The sequence below is a fragment of the Podarcis tiliguerta genome, assembly GCF_965153285.1.
Source record: "Podarcis tiliguerta genome assembly, chromosome: 5".
NCBI lineage: Eukaryota > Metazoa > Chordata > Lepidosauria > Squamata > Lacertidae > Podarcis > Podarcis tiliguerta.
The window spans coordinates 54,850,912-54,874,629 of NC_139538.1; the positions used below are offsets into that span (position 1 = coordinate 54,850,912).

The 23,718-nt window shown below is 41.0% G+C and overlaps 1 protein-coding gene and 1 long non-coding RNA gene across 12 annotated transcripts in view; one reads left to right on the forward strand and one right to left on the reverse strand.

The window, feature by feature from the left end:
- Positions 1-23,718, reverse strand: part of FAM53B (family with sequence similarity 53 member B) — a 117,595-nt gene that overhangs the window by 25,075 nt on the left and 68,802 nt on the right. The gene's annotated exons all lie outside the window — the stretch shown is intronic.
- LOC310677229 lies at positions 5,374-19,599 on the forward strand. Its single transcript, XR_014511010.1, has 2 exons — positions 5,374-6,002; positions 18,434-19,599. It is a non-coding gene; the product is annotated as an uncharacterized lncRNA (long non-coding RNA).

Consider the following 23,718-nt stretch of genomic DNA (forward strand, 5'->3'; position numbering starts at 1 on the left):
CACCATGAACAAATGCTTCTAGCTGCCACTTTCCAGCATGTCAGGAATCTGGCAACCGCTATCAAGAAAGGGCCACACTCCTTGATGCCAAGCCAGCAAAGAGAATATACTTCAGCTTAAAAATAGAGGGCAGCTGGCCCACAAAGTCAATTTTCATTTGTGCATTTCACTTTCCCCACTGGAGAACCTGCCTGATTCGTATTCTCTCATTCCATCACCGTGTGTTTGGCACAATGTTAGCTAACCAGATGGCTGCCACACACTTGGCTCCAAGGCAAGATCCTCAGAGAAAGGCACAGCAAGGGTCAGTCTGTGGCAGAAAATGGGAACAAGCTGAGCCAAACCTTGCTGTTCAGACCAAAGAACAAGCCTGACCCAGAAGACATGAAGGAGGTCAGACTATAGGACTTGAACTGCTCTGGTCATCAGGAAGCTTTAGGGTGGTATCTTAGTCTATTTTGTGACCATATTTTAAGAATCTTAACAATTTTGGGGGGGAGGTATTTATCTTAGTCACATACAGTTTCTATTCTGTTAAGTTGTTAATGAGAGTCTGATCTACTTGGCTAGAGAAATCACAAGAAAATCAGACAAACTGCTAGCCTCACATACCAAATGTAACAGAAACTGGCATGTCTCAACCACCCAATACTCCTCCACCCATACCTATAACTATAATTATAAGTTGGCTGGTTCTCCAAAGATTAATCTGCAGGCAAAAGCCAACCCAGATTAAGTTATATGAGCCTTTCTCCTGTTAGATGTATACAAACACACCCACCAACCAACCAACCAACCAACCAACCAACCATTAATGATAGAAATATCTAATGCAAAGCTGAATTTGATTGCATTACTGTGGGCTTCAATGAGTTCCATCAAGGGAGCTCCTCCTAGACCATTTACCTCAAGACAGTTCCTTTCTTCTGAGACTTAAATGAAGCCCATATGTTTAGGTTTCAAAGGCCAGACTCACTTCATAATTCTCCTTCCCTTACAGTTTGTTTTGAATATCAGTTTTTGAAAACCTGGGTTCATCAAGGTGTGCTACAAGTGACAAGGCATTCTTTTAAAAAAATGAAGGGTCACTCTTAACCTGTTTTGCTTCCTAAATCATATTTAACATCTTCAGATATATTTGCCTTCTGGAGTAGAGTCAACATGAGTTCAAATAAGGTTGCATACCTGGTAATGACATGGCAAACTGTCTTAGCAATTATGTAGCAGGTTGTCAATAGATAACAACGAATGTTCTACAAAGATGTTGCAGCTAAATGAGGCTATGGATGTTTTTCTGCTCAGGCCAACATTAATGAGCAGAGAAATTGTACAAAAGATCAGATCAATATCTTTATTGCAGGAAGGATGTTTGAGAAGAAGAAAAGCCAGGACTCATTCTGAAATGTTCCAAGAAGATTTTAAGTACCATCAACCAGTTATGCAAATACCCAGCACCAGATAAACTTGAGCAACTGAAGGCTTGGGTGGGGTGGGGAATAGTTTGCTAGAATGTGTAGAATCTCAACTTTAATTACAAAATAAGCCTAAGGACTACATACTCTGGCTGCTTTTCTAGATGTAATAGAACGGTGTGCTTTCCGCGCTGCAAAAAGTCACCCATTATAACTAACCCATTAAATATAAACAGTTAAGGTAATGTTTCGATAGGCAACAACTTTTAGTAATTAAGTAACAAGGAAATAATTCACAGTTTAGCAAATCACCTTGCATGAACATCCTAAGTCAAGAGCAACTGGTTGCAAAACCTAGTTTAAAGGTAAAGGTAAAGGTAAAGGTAAAGGGACCCCTGACCGTTAGGTCCAGTTGCAGATGACTCTGGGGTTGCGGTGCTCATCTTGCTTTATTGGCCAAAGGAGCCGCCGTACAGCTTCCAGGTCATGTGGCCAGCATAACTAAGCCGCTTCTGGCGAGCAGCGCACAGAAATTCCGTTTACCTTCCTACCAGAGCGGTACCTATTTATCCACTTGCACTTTGATGTGCTTTCAAACTGCTAGGTTGCTAGGAGCAGGGACCGAGCAACAGGAGCTCACCCCGTCGTGGGGATTCGAACCGCCGACCTTCTGATCGGCAAGCCCTAGGCTCAGTGGTTTAGACCACAGCGCCACCCGCGTCCCTAAAACCTAGTTTAGGAGGTGGCTAATATTTTTTGGCTCGAGAGCCAAACATGGTTGACCAAACTTTGTAGAACCACATGCCCATTGTGTTTATGGACATGACACATGCATGCACACACATTTGCACAAACCATGCATTCATGACATTTATAGCACACAGTCACTGAACATATGCTTCACACTACACACCACACATATAGCAACCCCATCTTTCTCTCACACACATACTACAGTCTAGTTGTACTGTAAACCTTGGTAACAGTGCTATGACCAGCTGCCAGTAATAACTTGTTATAAAGTAATCACGTTAACCACTGCTTTCAGTGTTTCCATTACGCATGGACATTCACAAAGTTCTCAAAGCAGTTAATATAGGAACTAACTTGCACTCAAGAGTATAGTAACAAATACAGAATGTGTGTGTGTGTGTGTGTGTGTTTTAATGAAGGTACCGTAAATAGTCTCCATTTAGGACTAATAATTTGCTTAAGCTCTTTTAAAAATATGCTTGTCCATGAAATATTTAAGGTGTTCAGATGTGTGTCTAAATAACTACATCATGTCTTAAAACCTTCATCCAATTATTAGTAAGTAAATTTTATTAAGATAAATATTACAATTGAATATTTGCTATATGGCAAACTTAGGGGCTATCTGTGCTTGTGAGAAGCTATGCCAGGTAGCAGCTGATGCCCCTTTGGCCAACACAAATATTTTTGTTGTCTGTCTTATGAACCAGGTTTATTCCATGAATGGGAGGATCTAGGAGAACCATTTTGGAGGTTACCTAGAATGGACGTCCATCTTTTCCCTCATTTTCCTTTTTTGGGAGCTTGTGGCTACTGGCTCCACACCAACTAGGCAGTGGTAACAATGTGAGGAGCAGAAGTCATGATCCTCATTCCTAACATGAAATGCCTAGGGAGCATTTCCAAGGTGGAGCGTGACCTACCACCTCCTCAGCCATTCCTTAAGTTAGTCCATTGGCAAGTAAACTTTCTCCCTGCTAATACATGTAATAAATACATCCTCAGATGCTCCAACAATGGCAGAAAGTCATGGGACAGTGTCACTCTTTCAGATATAACTGGCATCTGTACTTATTCTACAAAGAGACACTGTGCATCTTTGTTAAGTCTTCAATCTGTTTCTCTCATGTGAGAAGCAGCAAGGGCAGAACACTTGACGCATTGTTTTCTTTTAAAGGCAAGCACTAGGCAAGATCCTTGCTTCAGTTAGATGTCGGGCAACAAGCACGGTGAAGTCATGAATGTAAATAACAGCAATGGTGAGTTCCTGCTACTAAATGCAGCAGAGCCCTTAAGGGCCTGCCCTTTCCACAGAGGCCTGCCACAGAACAGAGCAGAAGCTCTGACTTTGTCAACAAGGAAACCAAACCAGCCTGTGATGGAGAAAAACTAATATAAAATTAGGTCTAAAAACAGTGTTTTAGGGGGTGTAAATATTATCTAAATAGTCTTAACTGTTAAATAGTTGGTTTTTAAATGTTTAAAAAATATATTTTAAGGTTTAATTTGTTGTTTGCCTCTGCTGGGAGAAAGGGCAGGATAGAAATCTAGTAAATAAATAAAATAATTTTTTATCTTAGAGTCTAAATTATGGATGATATCCAAAGTTAGCCATACTCAGCTGTCCTGGGATTTACTTTTAAGTACAAAATCTTCTAAGAACTCTAGGTACAAAATCTTCAGGCAAGTCTATGTATGGGCTTGCCTAAAGATTTTATACCTAAAGATGGCAGCAGACTAAACATTGTGTAATGATAAAATTCATTCATTCAAACAAACAAACAAACAAACAAACAACAAATCTCTATCTTCGAACGCAAATGTAAAGGTGCAGCTTTTAACCATGGCAGAAGTTTCTCCAGCAAGAGAAAACTGCAAACATTTTTTGGTGCCAGATTCCTTTAGCACACTAAATAAATAAATATTGCTCTGCAAGAGTTCTCCTTGTGGAACGATAATTTTCATTTTCTTTTTTCTTTTTTAAAAAGGCTAATGCTATTTAGAACACAGAAGTCCAACAAAAAGCGGTGGGGAGGGGAGGTGGAAACTACAAGAGAGTATTCTGCCCCTAGTATAGGGAATCCATTGGTGGTATCTAACCTTCTGTTAGCACAAGGATTTCTGTCAGCACAAGTGGACTTCCTCTCCCTCTCCTTTCCCCCATGTGCACTCTAAACTTGTTCTGGGGGTTTCCCTCAATCTGCAGAGCAGATTTGGGGAGGGAAAGGTCTCAGGGTATGCAGGGAGGGAAATCCCTGTTGCACAGCCAGACAGGGTATGGCCCCCCAAAAATTTGTAGGTGACTGTTAGGTGTCGTTGGCACTCTTTTGGGATTTTTACTCGCATCAGAATAGTTTTAATTTCAAGTGAGCAATTTGTCTTTGGCTGTGGACTACTACAAAACAATTTAACAACGGCTAAAGTATTTCTGCTGACTCACGCGCCCCGACATTTTCTTAGACCGGCATTTCCTGGTTTGAGGAACGGAAATGAATTGTATAAGACTGACATAGACTGACATAGATTGAGAAGGGGGTTGAAAATTGTTGGAGATGCGGTGAATCAGGAACATTCTACCATGTGTGGTAGATATGTAGGGAAATACAGGTATTCTGGGAGAGTATCTATGTAGAACTGCAAAAAATGCTAAAGATCTCTTTCAATAAAAAACCAGAGGCCTACCTCCTGGGAATAACAGATTTGGATATTCCACAAAAGAGGAAGGGTATCTTTTTATATGCGACGGCGACAGCAAGAGTTTTGATCGTAGCAAAATGGAAGAGTAATGAAACCCCCTCTATACAAGATTGGATCCAAAAGCTGACAGAATATGCTGAATTAGATGGTTTATCAGAAAAAATAAAGAATAAATCGAAACAGGAATTTGTTTCAAAATGGGAGGTTTTCAAAGATTATCTGAAAAATAAATATAGTAGTTTAAATTCTGTTGCAGCATTCGAGGAACTTCAGTAATACTTTCAAGGTAGATATAAGAAATTAGATTTATTGAGAATAAGTTTAATTATGATAAAAGCGTATACTGGCAAAAAGTAATATGAATTTGAAATATGGAATAGATGGGAGGTTGGGTCTTACTGTTAAGACCAATAGATGTTTTATTGTTTGCTAAGAAAATTATGGTTATTTTTGTAATTTGTGTGTAATTTGGTATTTGTGTGTGTGTTTTTTTCTTGTATAAATAAAAAACTTTAAAAAATAATAATCAAGTGAGCAATTTGTTTTCCATAATAAATGCTCCTGTCAAAATGGAATGTTACCTCCACAAGGAAAACCAGCCCAACTAGCCAGTTAGGATTCGCCAGCCATCGGACAGCTGACACAGTAGGCAATCTAAGCAAAAGAAAAAAAGAGCCCAAGAAATAATAACTGCCAAACAGGAAACGATAATATGAGATAGCAACAGAGCTCTTTGGTTCACAAGTACCTCAATGTTTTCTGTAGAAATGACAAACCCTGCGTGAGACTTGTTTTCACAAGTTTCTATTTCTGCATTTGAAAAACTGGAACTATTGTCTCAAAAGTTACTACCTTTAATCAGATTTCTTCTTTCTCATTTGGTACTGCACTGCACTGTTGCATTATGGGAGCAAATTGCACACTGTAACATTCAGCCTGTTACTATGGGGAAGGGAAGGTTGTGGACACACTTCTTTAGCAATCCAAATGCTAGCTTCAAATAATTTATAAGGATGGGTAAAACATTTGATGAAGGGTACAACAACGCAGCCCCACATGGAATAGAAAATGTCAGCAGATCTGTGTAATACTGTGCAATAGATGTCAGTGGAAACTTGCTCTTTTTCATATGACAAGAAGGTAAATAATAATAATAATAATAATAATAATAATAACAACAACAACAACAACAACAACAACAACAACAACAACAACAACAACTTGCCCATCTGACTGGGTTGTCCCACAATCTGCATTAACAGTTGAAAAACATGACATTGTAGTTTGTTTTGCACAGAGCGGCAGTAAGGAGAAACTCTATGTAATATGAGAGCAATTCCATATATATATATATATATATATATATATATATATATGCTTTCGTAGATTTTCACGGGTACAGGAATGCAGGTTTTGGTGTCCTCGGGTGTCTTCCCGTGTAAAAGTTGGGGTGTCTAGGCGACGTTTCGACGAGGTCTCACTCGTCATCTTCAGGCTGGTGCTTTCGGCTTCTTGTTACTGGAACAGAGCAGGATCTCAGTGTTTGAGTTCCTATAAATACTGTTGAGGAGGTGTGGTGTATAGCCTCCAATGTTCTGGGCAGAGAGGAGGTTCCCAGGCTAGTGTGCCTTTTCTTCTTTTGTTCCTTAATTACTTGAGGGATATCTTGGGTGATTTCTTGAGTGATTTCCTGAATCCCACTTAGGTGGGTCATTAGGTGTGGATTAGTTGCTAAAGCCTTCGTGTCTTGAACTCTTGAACTTTGTGAAGAGTTTTTCTGAGAAGATGGCTGTACTGCATTTGGTTGTGCTCCCTGCAATCCCTACACAGATCTGGCTGGCACAGGCCACAAAACCACAGCTCGCCCCTATACACGAAGCCAAGCCAGAGCACAACCAAGTGCAGTACAGCCATCTTCTCAGAAAAACTCTTCACAAAGTTCAAGAGTTCAAGACACGAAGGCTTTAGCAACTAATCCACACCTAATGACCCACCTAAGTGGGATTCAGGAAATCACTCAAGAAATCACCCAAGATATCCCTCAAGTAATTAAGGAACAAAAGAAGAAAAGGCACACTAGCCTGGGAACCTCCTCTCTGCCCAGAACATTGGAGGCTATACACCACACCTCCTCAACAGTATTTATAGGAACTCAAACACTGAGATCCTGCTCTGTTCCAGTAACAAGAAGCCGAAAGCACCAGCCTGAAGATGACGAGTGAGACCTCGTCGAAACGTCGCCTAGACACCCCAACTTTTACACGGGAAGACACCCGAGGACACCAAAACCTGCATTCCTGTACCCGTGAAAATCTACGAAAGCAAATATCTCACCTCTACGGGGAGGAAACCTTCCAGCTGACAAGAACCTACGAGAAACTAGAAATCCGAAGAGCCACCATCTTATGTGATCTCTTGTTCCTACGCAACTGCCGAGACAACAACTTAATTCCCACATGCTTCCAACTTAAATTCCACTCTAAAACCCCAGCTACCGAAAGGATCCTGAAACGAACTGAACTATCTCTAATCAGAAACGAACTACACAAGAAAAGATACCTACTAAACCAAACCAACAAAGATCTACTCACTCTTCACCTCAAACTCTGTAACAAAATCCACCCTGCACTCTGGGACAAATGCAAACAACTAGCCGTCTGGAGAGCTGAAACGGAGACCTCACACAAGACAGACACACACACCAACAAACTCCACAAACTAGAGAAACGCCAGAAGCCCAGCCACCCTCCACAACAACCCATGAAACAAACAGTACATAACATATCAGACAGGATCCTCACCTCAACTGAAACCAAAGTACTCTCCAAAGGTTTCAACTTTGCAGTCGCCCCGAGACGCATCCCCACGGAAAACATCATATGCGGAGTCGAAGCTAGCCTAACCAAAATCAATCCAGATGAAGCCAATAAAATCAGACTTGAAGTCACCAACATCCTCTGCTCCAGCAAACCACCCAGAAGCAATTTACACAAAGAAGAACAGAAAGCACTCACCAACCTGAGGAAAGACAACAACATAATCATTCTCCCAGCAGACAAAGGTAATGCCACTGTTGTGATGAACACATCGGACTACCAAGCAAAACTATCAAATCTACTCCAAGACCCTACCTACCAACCTATAAAAACAGATCCCACCACCTATCTGGAAAAAACCACCAAATCCAAAATAAAAGCCTCTCCTATCAGTGAAGAAATCCAGCTAAGAATCATCCCCAGAGAAAAATCATCCAGATGCCCCAAACTCTACGGCCTCCCCAAGATACACAAAGAAGGAACACCACTCAGACCAATAGTCAGCTCCATAGGCTCACCTCTACAAAATCTCGCTAAATTTCTCGCCAAGCAACTTCAGCCCTATGCAGAATCCATCTCTTCACACGTTCCAAACTCCTTCCAGTTCATAGAAACAATAAAGAAGCAAAACCTACAACCCAATGACCTACTTGTGAGCTTCGATGTTGTATCTCTCTTCACACAAGTGCCCATTAATGAAGCCTTGACAGCCATTCAAAACAAATACAATCCCCCCGAATACATCTTGGACCTGACCAACCACTGCCTAACCAACACGTACTTCATCCACAATGGACAAAGATACAAACAGATAGAAGGAGCACCTATGGGATCACCCCTCTCACCGGTCATCGCTAACCTGTACATGGAACACTTTGAAACCAATGCTTTAGACAAGTCAGAACACAAACCCAAACTTTGGCTCAGATATGTTGACGACACCTTTGTAATTTGGCCACACGGGAAGGAAAAACTGGATAGCTTCCTCACACATCTCAACAGCCTACACCCCAAAATACAATTCACTATGGAAATAGAAGCCAACAACCAACTTCCCTTCCTTGACGTCCTAATCTACAAAAAACCTGATGGCTCCCTAGGACACACTATCTACCGGAAAAAACACACACCAACCGCTACTTACATGCACAATCACACCACCACCCTGCACAAATAAACTCCGTAGCCAAGACTCTCATCTCCAGAACCAAACGCCTGGCTGACGAAGACCACTTGACAACTGAGTTACAGAATCTCTCAAATGTGTTAATTGCCAATGGATACCAGCAAAACAGGGTTACGAAGCTAATCCAAAAAGAAACACCCCCCAAAAACCAAGACACAGAAGAAAACAATGGCATAGCCCTCCTTCCTTATATCAAGGGCACTACAGATAAAATTAGCAAAATCCTCCATAAACACAATATCAAAACAGCCTTTTGCACCAACCAAAAAATAGCCAATATCCTCAGAAACCCCAAGGATAAAATTCAGTTGGAAAACCAAGGGGTCTATGAAATACCCTGCAAAGTCTGCCCAGCCACGTACATTGGACAAACAAACAGACGAATAAATGCACGGATCGCAGAACACAAGAATGCCGTCAAAAAAGAAGAAAAAACTTCCTCCCTTTTCCAACACATGAAAGAAACAGGACACGAAATTAATTTTGCAGATTCCAAATTGCTCTTTAACATGGAACATCACCACAAGAGAATAATCATGGAAGCCATCGAGATAGAGAAACACCCTCACAACATGAACAAGCGTGACGACACATCCCGCTTGCCAGACATCTGGAAATTAGCCCTCCCCACAAAATCTGACACCAGATCCAGAGGCACACAGAACGCCATCACCAATCAACCACACCAGACCCAAACCCAGACCCTCTCCACAGATAAATTACAGACACCATCCAGTAGCCAAACCAGGGTGGCACCTCCGGATGCTGCACCCCCCTGCAATCCCTACACAGATCTGGCTGGCACAGGCCACAAAACCACAGCTCGCCCCTATACACGAAGCCAAGCCAGAGCACAACCAAGTGCAGTACAGCCATCTTCTCAGAAAAACTCTTCACAAAGTTCAAGAGTTCAAGACACGAAGGCTTTAGCAACTAATCCACACCTAATGACCCACCTAAGTGGGATTCAGGAAATCACTCAAGAAATCACCCAAGATATCCCTCAAGTAATTAAGGAACAAAAGAAGAAAAGGCACACTAGCCTGGGAACCTCCTCTCTGCCCAGAACATTGGAGGCTATACACCACACCTCCTCAACAGTATTTATAGGAACTCAAACACTGAGATCCTGCTCTGTTCCAGTAACAAGAAGCCGAAAGCACCAGCCTGAAGATGACGAGTGAGACCTCGTCGAAACGTCGCCTAGACACCCCAACTTTTACACGGGAAGACACCCGAGGACACCAAAACCTGCATATATATATATATATATATCTCAATCATAATATATATGAAAGCAATTCCACACAAACTATCCTTTGATAGCTGCAACACTCATGGCAGCGTAAAAGTGACCCTTGGCTTAGGCCTTAACTGATCACTGATTACGATTTTGATTCTCACACTCTCTGCAGTGGAAAGAAGGGCTAAAGATTTTTTTGTAGTCAAAGCATCTGCCTCCCATCTTTTTCGAGAACCACTGTCCAAAGAACTGCTTTAGGTGTTCCTTCCATCTCCCACTTCAAGTTTCAAGTGAAGCTTACCATGTGGCGAGGCAGAGGGGGAAGGGCGGCTGTTCGAAAACAAAATTCAAAAGCTCAGCTTTTATTTGAAGTTTCTCATCCAAGCACTAAATGGGGCTCGGCGTCTATTTCTTTTATAAGGTATGACACGTGCACTGCCCGGGGTGTTATAATTTTCAAATAATGAAATGTTAAAATAAGCTAATTTCTGTTTGCCGGCCCACAGCTGGAAGCACTCAGGCGACATCACAGTGAAGCATACACAATTCTTGACAGCTGTTTCTGAGTTTAATGGGGTAGGCAGAGAAAGGAGAGACTGGGATCGGACTCGCCCTTGAAATTCATGCTGTAAGGGAAATGGAGTTGGGATTTATAAAACATGATAAACACCCAGAATTTATGTTTGTTCTGCCCACGGTCACTGCAGCGGGGAGGGGAGGTGTGCCCTGCTTCTGAGCCCAATCTCCCCCCTCCTCCACAACTCCCCTCATTGGCCAGGCTGGCTGGGGTCGATGAGATCTGTAGCTTGTCTGAGTGAATCAATGACGGTTGAAACTGACTAAGCCCTATTTTAACCAGTTAGCTTTGTATTATATTTAGTGCACTTTGATGTTTTTAACAGGGTTACTTGGATGCATAAACAAATACACACCAATATTTCGTATTTCAACATTGCTGAGGATGGGGCCTTGTAAAACTGCCGTTGGTCATGGAGGAAAGGAATTCTGTTGTTCATCATGGTCACTCTCTAACAGAGTACCGTGATAGTCACAAACGTACACATCTGTTGCAGAGGCCCTGGTTACTTAGCTTTGGTTTTTCAAGAGCACAGCTTGATGTGGTGTGAAAATCTACAAAACTGGTTTGACCAGAAACCATGGCAGCTCTCAAAAACGAATGTGTATGCACAGCAAATAGAGTTCCACAATACTGCCTCAAGATTCCTGAAAAAGTTAAGAATGGAGGGTTGTTGCTTTTTTAATATAACACCAGTGCGCCTCTACAACTTCAGGATAATCATGGCATGGCAGTACCAGCATACTGCATGAATGAAACATAAGGTTAGAGGCCATTACTATACTATGTAGCATGCCACCTATTACTTTACTCTTTTTGTGTACCCTATGAGTAGAGTGGGGCAATCTTCTGAGGTGGTATTATGCGGCAGGTCATTTAGAGCCCTCTGTGGATAAGAATCTTGTGCATTCATAAGAAACACCAGCAATGAGCTTTCTTTACTCTGAAACTACGGCTGGTAGTGACATGTCTCAAAGAACTGTGAAGAGAGCTAAATTTAGAAGTGAGACAAGTTTCTGTAGGAATAGCCTCAACATGATGCACAGATATGGATATGAGAGGAAGGATAGAATCTCAGATGACCTTTAGAACTTGTGAGTGAAGTAAGAGCTCCCAACGGTAATGAAACTCAGAACAAAACTAGAAAAAGGGTGGTGGTTAAAAAATAATAATGGGGGCGGGTGAGGAGCCACTCAAAAACTAGGTGAGTTCATGGAACAAACATTGTTCTAGTACATATGAAGCAAACACTTCATTTAGTGTATATGCTAGCTTTTCGCCTGAAAAAAATCCCTGCTACAATCACAGGAATTGCTCATGATTATATCTATAATTGCTACATTTACGCATTTGATTTTGGGCATATGTGTAAGTCCAGCAAAGATCAGGACTCCTTAAGTGGAAAAGTGTATAAAAATTGCCCTGTAATGTTAAAAATATAAAAAAATTGTGATACAATTTTCCTTCTTTCGAATACAGGATATGATGTACAGTACCACAAAGCTTTAAATAATTTCTATTTTAGTTGGTGGACAGAATCTGCTCTCACAACCAAAGGGTCAAGTCACTACATTTGGAGCTGGGCATTTTCTCTCAGGTCACATTGGCAAGAGCTCCTGGGAGAGTCTCATATTTCTCCAGAAACATGTGGTATGTTAGTGGGCTTGAGTAATCTGGATGACTTTTTATTAACTTCCTATTTTTTATCCTGCACTTAAAGTCCCTGCTTCATTGCTGTGACCAGCTAACATGTGGAGCGGGCTAATCCAAGAGATATGTTGGGTGACAAAGTTTTCTGCTTCAATACAGAAGATTGAACTTAATGACCTGTGCAACTTAAAAAATAAATAAATCACACAGCAAGGCAATTCTAGGATATCATAATGCAATAATATTCATACGGAAATTATGCAATGTGGAAACCAATCCTCAGGAGTAAGTTCCACAGAGTCATGTTTACTGGCAAGTAAGTGTATATAAGATCACAACAGAGAGAGAGAAAAGAGATTACTACTAAGAAATGGCACCACTTTATTTCTCTACGCTGAAAGGGTGAAAAATGCAGCCACCAAATGGGCCACCACTTTGGGAAGCTGGTTTCAAATTTCCATAATAATCCAATTATGGCACATGCAGTCCTGTAACATTTTCTGAATGACCTATCACCTCAAACTGTCTAGACAGCTCAACAGCTCCGAGACCAGCGCTGCGCTGCCACTGACATCTGCACCAGGGTGTTGTTACATGAGATTTAAATAGGTGTCTCAGGTTCAGACATAAATCAAGCGGGCTGACAGGTTTGCCATTCATTAAGAACAGAACTGCTGCAATAAGAACTGGAGTGCAAGTCCTTTTGTGTTAAGGGCATGGTGGAAGAGGCTGGGCAATGTCCAGAAATGTGGCTGCTTGTGACTGCATGGTGGTTGTGGGGGGGGGGGGCAGAGGAGGAGGAGGGAGAGGAGAAGGAAAACGTTCTGTTCCATTTATTATCCAGTATCAAAGGCAGCCTACCCCACTGCCAGGCCTTTCTGGGCTCTATTAGTAAAAAAAAAAAATAGTCTACTTTTTACACTGCATGGTTGTTGAATTGTTTTAGGATGAAAGTATATATTTTGTATCAATTATTTAAAAATGAAAGCTAAAGAGAAACTGAAATCTTGTGCAATAAAAAAACAAAAAAACACCAACCTGCCCTAGCTGGTTAGATTTAGTTCTATCATGGTTAGTTAGGCTGCAGTGCTTTTTTATATTTGAAAAGTATTGGATATTGATCTCAACATGAAGAAAATAAAAGAAAAGTCTGATTTAAAAACAAAAAACAAAACCCTGTCATTGGCTCTAATCCTAGGAGACATGTTGCTTCAATGGGGCTTACTTTTGAGTAGACATGTATAGCATGGTGCTGAAAAGAAGTGACATGCCCAATCTTACCCCAGTTCAAAGCGAATGAATAATGCATGAGCTTCCACTAATCTTTTCCAAATCCCTGCATAGTCTCTCATGCAATTACTTTAATTGAAATACCTCATCTAATAATTAATGCCTCCTATAAATTGTTTGCTTTCCCTTACAGTAGTAAAAAAAGAAGGGAGGGGGTGAGATGGCTAGAAGACTTTGAATTCCATTGCTTTCGGCTCTTTGCAAACATATTAGCAGGATATATAAGGCCAGGTTTTGCCTGTTCGTAACTGTTTTCCTGTGGAAGAAAAGTAAGCTGCTACATTGCCGAATACAGTACATTTGTTTCCTTTGTGTCTGCCAGCTTGGACAAGCAACCTTTGATATTCTTACAGCATAATGGGAAAGTACAAACATTTTCATAAATGTGCATACATAGTTCATGTCCTTAACTCGCAAGTATATCCTGGCTTTAGCCTCTTCCGAAGTATCTCCACACATGCATGGAGACCTCCACACATTCAGCAGAGGGTCTGAAAGAGAGGCCTGCATACATACAGCTCTAGGCCCATTTGCCCTTCCTTTAACTGAGCATATGGAAATCAGGAGACAGAGCATGTTGATGGGGGCAGGTTCAGCAGGCATGGCTTCCCCTCCCCACCTTCACAGCAGGCACAAAAGCATTTATGTAGAATGTTTCAGCATTCTAAAAGACAACCAGCTCTGTCTGCACAGTACTGCTATAGTTTTACTGGGTAACAAAGGACCGCTGTCCATTATCATATATTACATGCTACAATTCCACACACCACACCCCCAAAGGGCACAAAGGCAGTTAAAGTGAAACAAGAAATGAAATATACAAAATCCAACAAGACAGGGTAGGCCACCAATCACCATTTCCCCCTTTCTTACAGTTAAAGAACATAATTTCTTTACTCTTATCAACTACTGTTATCTAACTTCATGGTTCACAATTTTTCCGGGCCTCCAACATCTTGCCCACCCCATGCCCCAAAAGAAAGCTATTATCTCTGAAAAGGTAAACCACAGGTAAGTCCCACAGTTACTGAGGGACTGGCTGCACACAATGGGCCATCTGGTCCCAGCTGTTGACCTGCTCTTTATATATAGCAAAATACCACTTGGCGCAGTCTACCCAGTAGTAGCAATCTTTGTATTTGTAGCTTACCCTTCGTCCAAGAAGCTTCGAGAGGCATGGGGCACATTTCCCTATTTAATTCTCACAGCAACCTTGTGAGGTAGGCTGAGCTGTGTGGTAACAACTTGCCTTAAGTCGCCTAGTGGACTTCAAGGCTATGCTGCAATTGAATCCAAGGCTTTCTGGCCCAAGTGCAACACCCGTTTCCACCGCAGCTCTTAGGATCATGGCCTAATGTGTAGTAGTCGTTCAATTCAATGGGCCATGGCTATGAAAAATGTATTGAGACCACCCACTATCATACATACATATTTATCTTATTTTTTTTTTCTAGAATAAACTCAGTCCCCATATCAACCTGTTCCTCTCCATAGCATCTTGTTTGCTTAGAAATGTGGAAGGTTGCACAGGAATCTAGTTTTATGCAAGTTGAGATAATGGGAGTTTTATTTTATTTTACACCATTCAAACTTTGCCCTATTTTAGCCCCCGTTTTCATTACAATCAGCCACATTGACTGGCCACCCTGCTAAGTGATACCTATGCTGCTGTTGTTATCTTTACCATCACAGCCCATGCAGAAAAGGGTCAGTTCTCTTCCAATTCCTTTTTGCCTCCAGGATTCCGTCCAGCTCCTCTGTAATATCAAAATCTCCCAGTCCTTATGGAAATCAGCTCCACCAAAGTCAAGAATGTTGAACCCAACTTGTCTAATCCTGCTATGTTTCTCTGTGCCAGTTAGTATATTACTCCCACATGGAGACAATTTGATTTTCGCATCAGCTCTGGCAAATCTTTCCTCAGAGAAACACACACATTTATTTTTTTTAAGTCCCTTCTCAACTTCTTAGAAAACATGTAAAGCTTCAGTCCTGCTCCCACTCATGTCAACGCCAACCTTCTAGTGGCCATCAGGAAGTAATTACACTCCATTGTTCTTTCTAACCTTAAATGTTGGTGTTACAATATGACCACTTAAAAACAAATTTTACCGCAATGGGCAAAGAAAAGATCACAGTGGGAGTGAAACTAGCATCTGCCCATGTTGGGGGTGTGCAGCTACTGAAGAAAGAGGGTTGCAGTTTCGTGTTGCTCTTTGATCCATCCTTGTCACTGGGTACACAGGGTGCTTCCACAGTATGAAGTGTTGTTTAATTATTATTATTATTATTATTAGCTGAAGCTGGGAACAGCTATAAACTACCAGTATTAAGATAATCAAGCCCAAGTGAACCTGCAGCTAAGCCCCACTTGGGTCTGCCTTTGAAGACTGTTCAAAATGCAGTTAGTTCCAAATACAGCAGCTAGACTTGTGAGGCCTGACCACTGAGATCATATCAATACAATGTTATGCCAGGTATCCTGCCTCGTAGTCCATTTTGGGGCCCAAGTCACTGTGCAGATTCTAACTTTTAAAACTCTTCACATGTAGCCGGAAAAATCTAATAAGGTCATTGTACATTTGTTACACCTTTGGTGGACACAACCTCAGGCACAAGTTTATTGTACTGTGCTATGGTTGCAAGACACAAATCTCTTAACAGGATTTAGGGAAGCCCCAGCAGAAGTAATATTAAGGTTCTTAGGAAAATGCAAGAAGGGTAATGGATATGTTACGGATTTCTTATGAGTGTCCCTCCACTGCCGCCACCCCCAAAAAACGGACAAAGGAAGAGCTTTTCCTGAGTCAAATAGGGTTTAGTAAAAGGCAGCCAAATCTTTTTGGATCTTGTTTTCCGGCAACTTGTTTCCACCCTCAGTTAGATATAATGGAAACCCTTTTTTTTAACTGAAATGTCCAAAATAATCCTTGGAGGATAATTGTCAAAAATATGAATAAGTCAAACATACTTAATGTTTGCTTTCGCATCCTGTCCTGGAATAGCAGCATTTCAGGACAGGGGTGTTTTTTTCCCTTTTAAAAGAGGGATGGTGCTTCAGACTAGCTTCCAGGTTTTGTTACCATAAAGGCAAAAGGAATTATATTTTGCCTGCAAATAACATCCCCTTGCATACTACACTGATGAATTCATTCTTTCCTCCCAGTATGTAGTTTTCCTCTCCCTGTGCCACCTATTTTGAGCGTGGGGGGGGGGGGGGCGGATTGAGGCATGGAAATGTGAATAGACAAACGCTAGCTTTCAAAGACAGGCTAACCAAGCAAGATTTATTTGTTTAGCAGTATTCTTGAATCGCCTTCCAACAAAGTTCTGAAGATCTGGACAGTTAGGATCACTAAATATGTATTGTAGAAATGGTAGGCGTGGAGAACTGGGTGGATTTGAAGCAGGGTTAGATGAGACAGTGGATATGAGAGGACATGCATAATATGCTATCGTTTTTTGAGTCTTGAATGGTAGTAAGGAATACAGTAAGGCAAACCAGCAGTGACAGAGGCTGCCTATTACCTCCTGGGAGGGCATAAAAAGTGACCTTGCAACTATTTCGTGTCACCTGAGATGTCCAGATGGCAGGGAGGGAGAAGGTCATGGGAGTGAAATCAAAACTATTGATTAAAATAAATATTATAAAGGAAGAACTCCGGCTTATGTTAGCAATTACCTCTCTTTTTAGACCCTTTGCTTTAGGAATATTCATTACAATGCTTATATGTATGGAAAGCATACGAAACGAAGCTGGGTGTCCTCTTCTTTGGCATTGCCAAATCACCTCACTACAAAAGTTGCATAGTGACGCCTCCGCTGCAAATGCACCAACAGAATTCAAATTATGCACAGGGCTGTTTGTTGTCTTTACTACCAAGTAATTCTCATTTTAAAATATTATTTAGTAATTCCTGAATACTGTCGCTCTCCCTCTGCCCTATCTTATGTGCCTAATGCATAGCACAATTCTGCACAGCAGAAGTATCACTTGCAATACAGTGTTTATCCTAAATAAAAAATTATTATAAGTCCTACTACTGCCACTAATTTCAATAAATCTACTGCCCTTTTTGGTTGTTGTATGACCTGCAAACCCAGCAGCCTAAAGATACCATGAGTTGTATTTTTGTTCCACACACCTATGTCTGGTGACAGAGATACACTTGAAAAGCATGCATGATTCTAATGACCAGTGGAACCAAAGGCAAATACATTATGTTTGGTCTAGGTTTCTCCGCAGAACCAACACAGCTGCCAATATTCTGATCTCTATTAACTGATGCAGTTTGGTCAGCCTTCAAAATCAAAATATTCTCCTCCAGATGTCCTTCACAAAGATCCATTTTTTTAATTGTGTGAAACACGCATAAGCCAATGCTCAATGGAAACAGAAATAAGTAAATGAGTTTTCATGAACTTAAAACAAACAAAACAAAACTTTGCTGACTCTGAAATGAAACTCTGTATCAGATCAATCTAAGGCAAAATGTGAGCAATAAATAGAACTGCATCCTGAGCATATATAATTACAAATGACCATTCAGGCTGCTGAAGCCTTAGAATAGACTCTCAGCACTTCCTTCCAGAGGCACGCAAAGCTGCTCCTCTCATCTGCCACTTCTTTGCTGAACTGCGATTTAGGTATTCCATCTAGGCATTTGTATCACAAGGGAGAAAGGCATCCTTCTCCAGCAAAAACCAACATCCTTGCTCCACTCTTATTTTAGTTACATATCATCTATGCCTGAAGAAGAATCACACGGAATTTGGTCTAATATATGATATTTCACTTTGTGTTTGCAGAAAATGCATCACGACTTCATGATAGTAACCACATAAGGCATCGCTTAACTGAGGCAGCTTTTGATGATGATGCAGATGCAGCTGCAAGAGCCAGAATCCTTGGCTTCTGCTACTAAAGGACAACTGCAGCCAGAGCAAGGATGGAAGGCCTGAAACTATGAAGAAAACCAGGAAGTGATTCCGGCAACTGTGGTGGTTTATGGGTCTAAGGCCAATATATGATATATGGGTGGGTGGTCAGAAGCTGCAATCTGAGGGCTACAAATCTCTGAAAGGCACAGGGTGAAGAGGGAAATTAGCTGGTATGGCTGTGAATATGGGGTTGGGGGCAGACTGACCTTGTTGAAACCTGACAAAACAAAAGCCCAGATAGGAAAGGGAAAGTGAAGCTGTCAAAGTCAGGAGTGGGGTGGGCTGGAACCACTGCAATTTCCCCTTAAGACCCTAAATCCAACCTGGCAGATCTGATTTCACTATTAAATACTACTGACAGAATTAGTCAAGTCTGGAATTGGGGAAGTTTGTAATACAAACTTCCTCAGTTAAAAAATAAATAAATCTTAAACCAATGTTGAGTCCTCCTCAGACCCCTCTGAATTTGAGTCTGGTTTGAATTGGGGTTTGCCCCCACCCCTCAGAGAGCTCTCCCTACTACTCTCTAAATGAAAACAAATTGCCTTTGATAAGGCATGGTGCATAATGAGCAGTAGGGATGGCTTGCTAGAGAGATATGGGGATTTGCTGCTGTCTCCGTACTTGACTTTAATGCTCCTGAACAGGCATAAGACCATCATTTTCTGATGAGGAGCATGGGATTTGTTGTTTCTCTGCCTACCAATTCACTTCAAAAGGCAGAAGAAAATATACAAATCCCATTATCCCTGCCAAGAACTGATGTTTATTATTTTCAACTAAGAGAGTGGATGTGGGAGATTGGAGGCATACGTCACCCACCCAATAGCATTTCTTTGCTTTATTTAAAGCTTTCCTAGAAAAGTTTGAAGGTTTTATTTTTTAATAGACATGCTCAAGGAAATATTTTAAAAGGGCAAAGGGGGGTGGAGTGAGGTTGGGAAGGGGTAAGAAGGATTTGAACCATTTTATTGCAAAAAATGTGAAAAGCTTAATGAACTACAAATAAAATAATACTTAAAGATTTCAGTAAATGAATAGATTTTGAGACAAAATGAATGCAGTTTGCATATCACTAGGAAAGACATATGACCATTTACTAAGTGATGATGCAGACCTTTGACAAGACGATTATCTATAGCTTCACATCAAGGGTGAGCAGACATAAACTTCCCCTGTTTCCTTCGATTTCTGATAAGGTGCAGTCGTGTGATAAAACTACCCTCCATCACATGACAATATACGTAATACAATAACTGGCTTACCAGGCAGCAAAATATACACTATAGTAAGTAAGCAGTGGTAAATGACTGTCTGCATTCAGCCATTCTCTCTCATTGTGCAGGGCCAGAATGGCTGCAGTCTACTCCCCATCTCCCTACACCCCAACCTCTCCAAATATGTTTGATGTTCAAATCCATCTGGCCCTGAAAAGACACATACATTTCAATGGCCCATTTGACACAAAAGACTGTGCTGTCAGTAACTTAGCCAACCACCTGTGACTTGGCCACATCTCAGTGGATCAGGTATCCATTTGTATCTGAGTAGTCTGGAGATCATCCAGAACATGAGTTCAGAAAGACACAAACCCTCAGCTTTTGGAAAAAAGCAAGCAAGTGCCCCCAATAACTTGGCAAGAACACCCATACCATCTGAAATCAGCTACTATAGCTGTACCTCTGCTGATGACAATTAACTTCATGCCATTTCAGATTACAGCTAGTGTTTCCTGCCAAACAGTTAATGCTATATAATCCACATTGCAGCTGTTGAAATTCTGTTACCAAATATATTTTCTATGTTGACACATGGTTGTTTTTAGCCCTCCCTGATATCTCGTCGTTGCTAAGAACATGGATGGTTGGTTGGTGTGGTTGTGTGTGGTTGCTTGTCTGCTTCAATATCCTTTCTCTGGTTTGTCTTCTATCATTGTTTTCTTCATGAAACGCATTTCAAATTCATCTTTTAAGGAGGTTTTGAAGGTTGATCTTGTGTACTAGGGGGTCCACAGTTTGTGGGAATGATACAATGGCTGAATGAATAAGAATGTCGTCAAGAGACAATGCACAGATCCTTCAGGATGTGATGCGTTGGGCTGCTGCTAGAATACACTGGAAAAAGAAAATTAATTCTCTTCTGCCGCCACAAAATTTTAAGATTAACATTTCCTTTCAGATTCTGGCCCCAGATTCGTACAACAAAAATAAAGACAGCTGAGAAGTCAGAATCCCTCTTAGAGGAGTAGCCAATGTGGTGTCTCCCAGATGTTGCATCAGCCCCGGGCAGCACGGCAGATGGTCAGGGATGATGGGAGTTGTAGTCTTAAAACTTATCTGGAAGACACCAGTTTGACTACCCTGTGTGAAGCACCTTAAGCAGCGTACTTGCTAATTTTCTAACATATTAAGGGGTGCATGGGGTGTTATGGGAGGGGTAGTACCTCTGGTGTTAATACTAAAGGGAAATAAAAACGTCGTTGAGTGGCTTCCAAGCAATTTAATGTCCGTTGTTCCTATCAATGACTATATTAGCACGCAGCACTATAGTAGCATGCTCACCATTCCTTCTCCACCTCTCATGCAACCAGGAGGACAAATAAAAGGTTTTTACCCTTTGTTTTCTGCATTGCTGTTTTTGCCGTGATGCTGTTTTAACTTGACTAATATCCATACTTCATGGCTTTATCTTTTATTTTGTGAACTGTCCACAAAGCTGTTTATTTATTGGCAGTAAAGAAATGCTGTGATTCACTGAATGAAGGAATAACCACTTTTCAGTGCCTTAATACACCTGTGACTTACCAATATACAATAAGTGTATACAACCCCCCCCTGTGCACTGATCATCTGCTGACAAAAAGGTGCCCACAACCTTGATCTCTGGATAGGGGCCAGTTGGTTGTATCCAGTGCTAGTCTTACTCAGAGTAGACCCACTGAAGTTAATGGACATTTACTAACTTAGGTTTATCAATTTCAATGGATCTACTTTTGAGTAGGACTTAGTTGGGTGCAACTCACAGGAAGAGAAGGTCGTGGCCCATGTGCTCTGTTTACAAAATGCAGTGGATATACTATAGTTTGACTAAGTCAGAAATGACTAATATCAATTTCTATTCAAAGCTGTCTTATAGTTAAACATGACGTTTCACTCCCTGGCTTAAATCCTCAGGCTGTGGGAAAGCCACTTTGTACGCATTAAGCAACTAAGATGAGGAAATACACACATTGTTTGCACTGGGGGACTTGCCCCAGTTGCATCCTGGTGCTAAAGTAGGCATGGACAAGCAAAGCAACACATTACAAAGCTTCTTTATATCTTCTGGGACTTTTTGTGCCTCTCTCATAACTACCATTGGAGCTGTGTACGCACATGGCGATGCGTGCAGTTATGCAACAATTGCCATGGCACTACTTGTGAAAGTTTCTTTCCATTCCCCAAGCAACCACAATGTCATGGAATGTATGTAAGGTTGGGTTACCAACTTGAACCACTAATGAAGTAATCAAAATTCTGGATGTGTGAATACGCAGTAACAGCAGCAAGAATACTTCTGGCGCAAAGATGGAAGCAGGAAGAAACTCCCACAGTGGAAGAATGGAGAATGAAATTGACTGAATACGCAGAATTGGATAAACTAACTGGGAAGATTCGATACCAGAAAGACCAAAAGTTTATCGAGGACTGGGGGAGATTTACAGAATATCTGAAAAATATAAGTGATGTACAGATAACGCTTGTTGGTTTTGAAGAGACTCTGTGAAAAATTAAGAAATATTGTAAAAAAGAAAGTAAGAGGGAAGAGGAGTGTCTAAAGGCAATAATAATTTTAGAATTGTGTTAACAATAGAAATTGTAACGAAAGATTGGCAGAGAAACTGGAGGAAGTCAAAAATTGATGAATGAGTGATAAAATATGAGTTGATTGTATAAAATTGTTTGGAAAACGAATAAAAATTATTATAAAAAAACAAAAACAAAATTCTGGATGTGTGAAACAGAACTGTGAACAGGTATGGCAGGGTACAGAGGCAACAACAAAAAGATACAGTAGTACCTTGGGTTACATACGCTTCAGGTTACAGACTCTGCTAACCCAGAAATAGTACTTCAGGTTAAGAACTGTGCTTCAGGATGAGAACAGAAATCGTGTGGTGGTGGCGGGAGGCCCCATTAGCTAAAGTGGTGCTTCCGGTTAAGAACAGTTTCAGGTTAAGAACGGACCTCCGGAACGAATTAAGTACGTAACCAGAGGTACCACTGTACTTTATTTCCACCTTTGGGCACTGCCTGCTAATGATATTTTTTTAACGGAACTAGGATTTTGGAAGGTAGATAATATCAGGCATTAGTTTTACATAGTTGTTTTTTTTTTAATGGCAAGCCTAGAAGATCCCTTTTGGACTAAGGCTCAAATTGCCTCTCTGCTGTAGTGACCTTGGGCCAGACACCATATCGGCAATAGGATGCTTTGCAGATAAAAAACTGTATAGCCATTTTAAGTGCCATCCTCTGTTCTTTCTTGGAAGGGTGGGGTTGGTTAAAAATCAACCAACAAATGTGATTTGTTGTTTAGCAGGATGTTTAATATTTGAGGTAAGGTGGGTGGTGACCAGACAGAGTGCCTTCTCAGTGGTGGCACCATGGAATTACATCCTTAGGATGTAATTTCTGGCTCAAATATTGCTGGACTTTTCCCAGAACCACACAAATACATTTTTTATTTTCCCAGGCTTAAAAAAACTTGTTTAAAATTACGTTTTAACTTTCTTTTCTTTTTGTATATTTTCCCATAGTCTTTGCTGAAGACTATATGAATCTTTTAAATACATATATACAAGCTTTCTAGTTCAATCAGAGCTGATTTTGTAACTCAACAATACTGGTGAACAACAATTCAGAACTCTGGAATATTTCACACCAAAGTATACACAATTTAAGTGATGCCTTAAGCAAGAGACTCCAAGTCTCTGAGATGTATACTGAACTTTCCTCTTCCTTCTTCAAGATTTCATCACCCTAATGAAGGAGATGCCTCTATGCGATACAATCACACACACACACACACACACACACACACACACACCCCTACCTGTCTCCATTATTAAAGTGAATGGAGAGGCTTGAATCTTTAATGCTATAGGTGGTGCT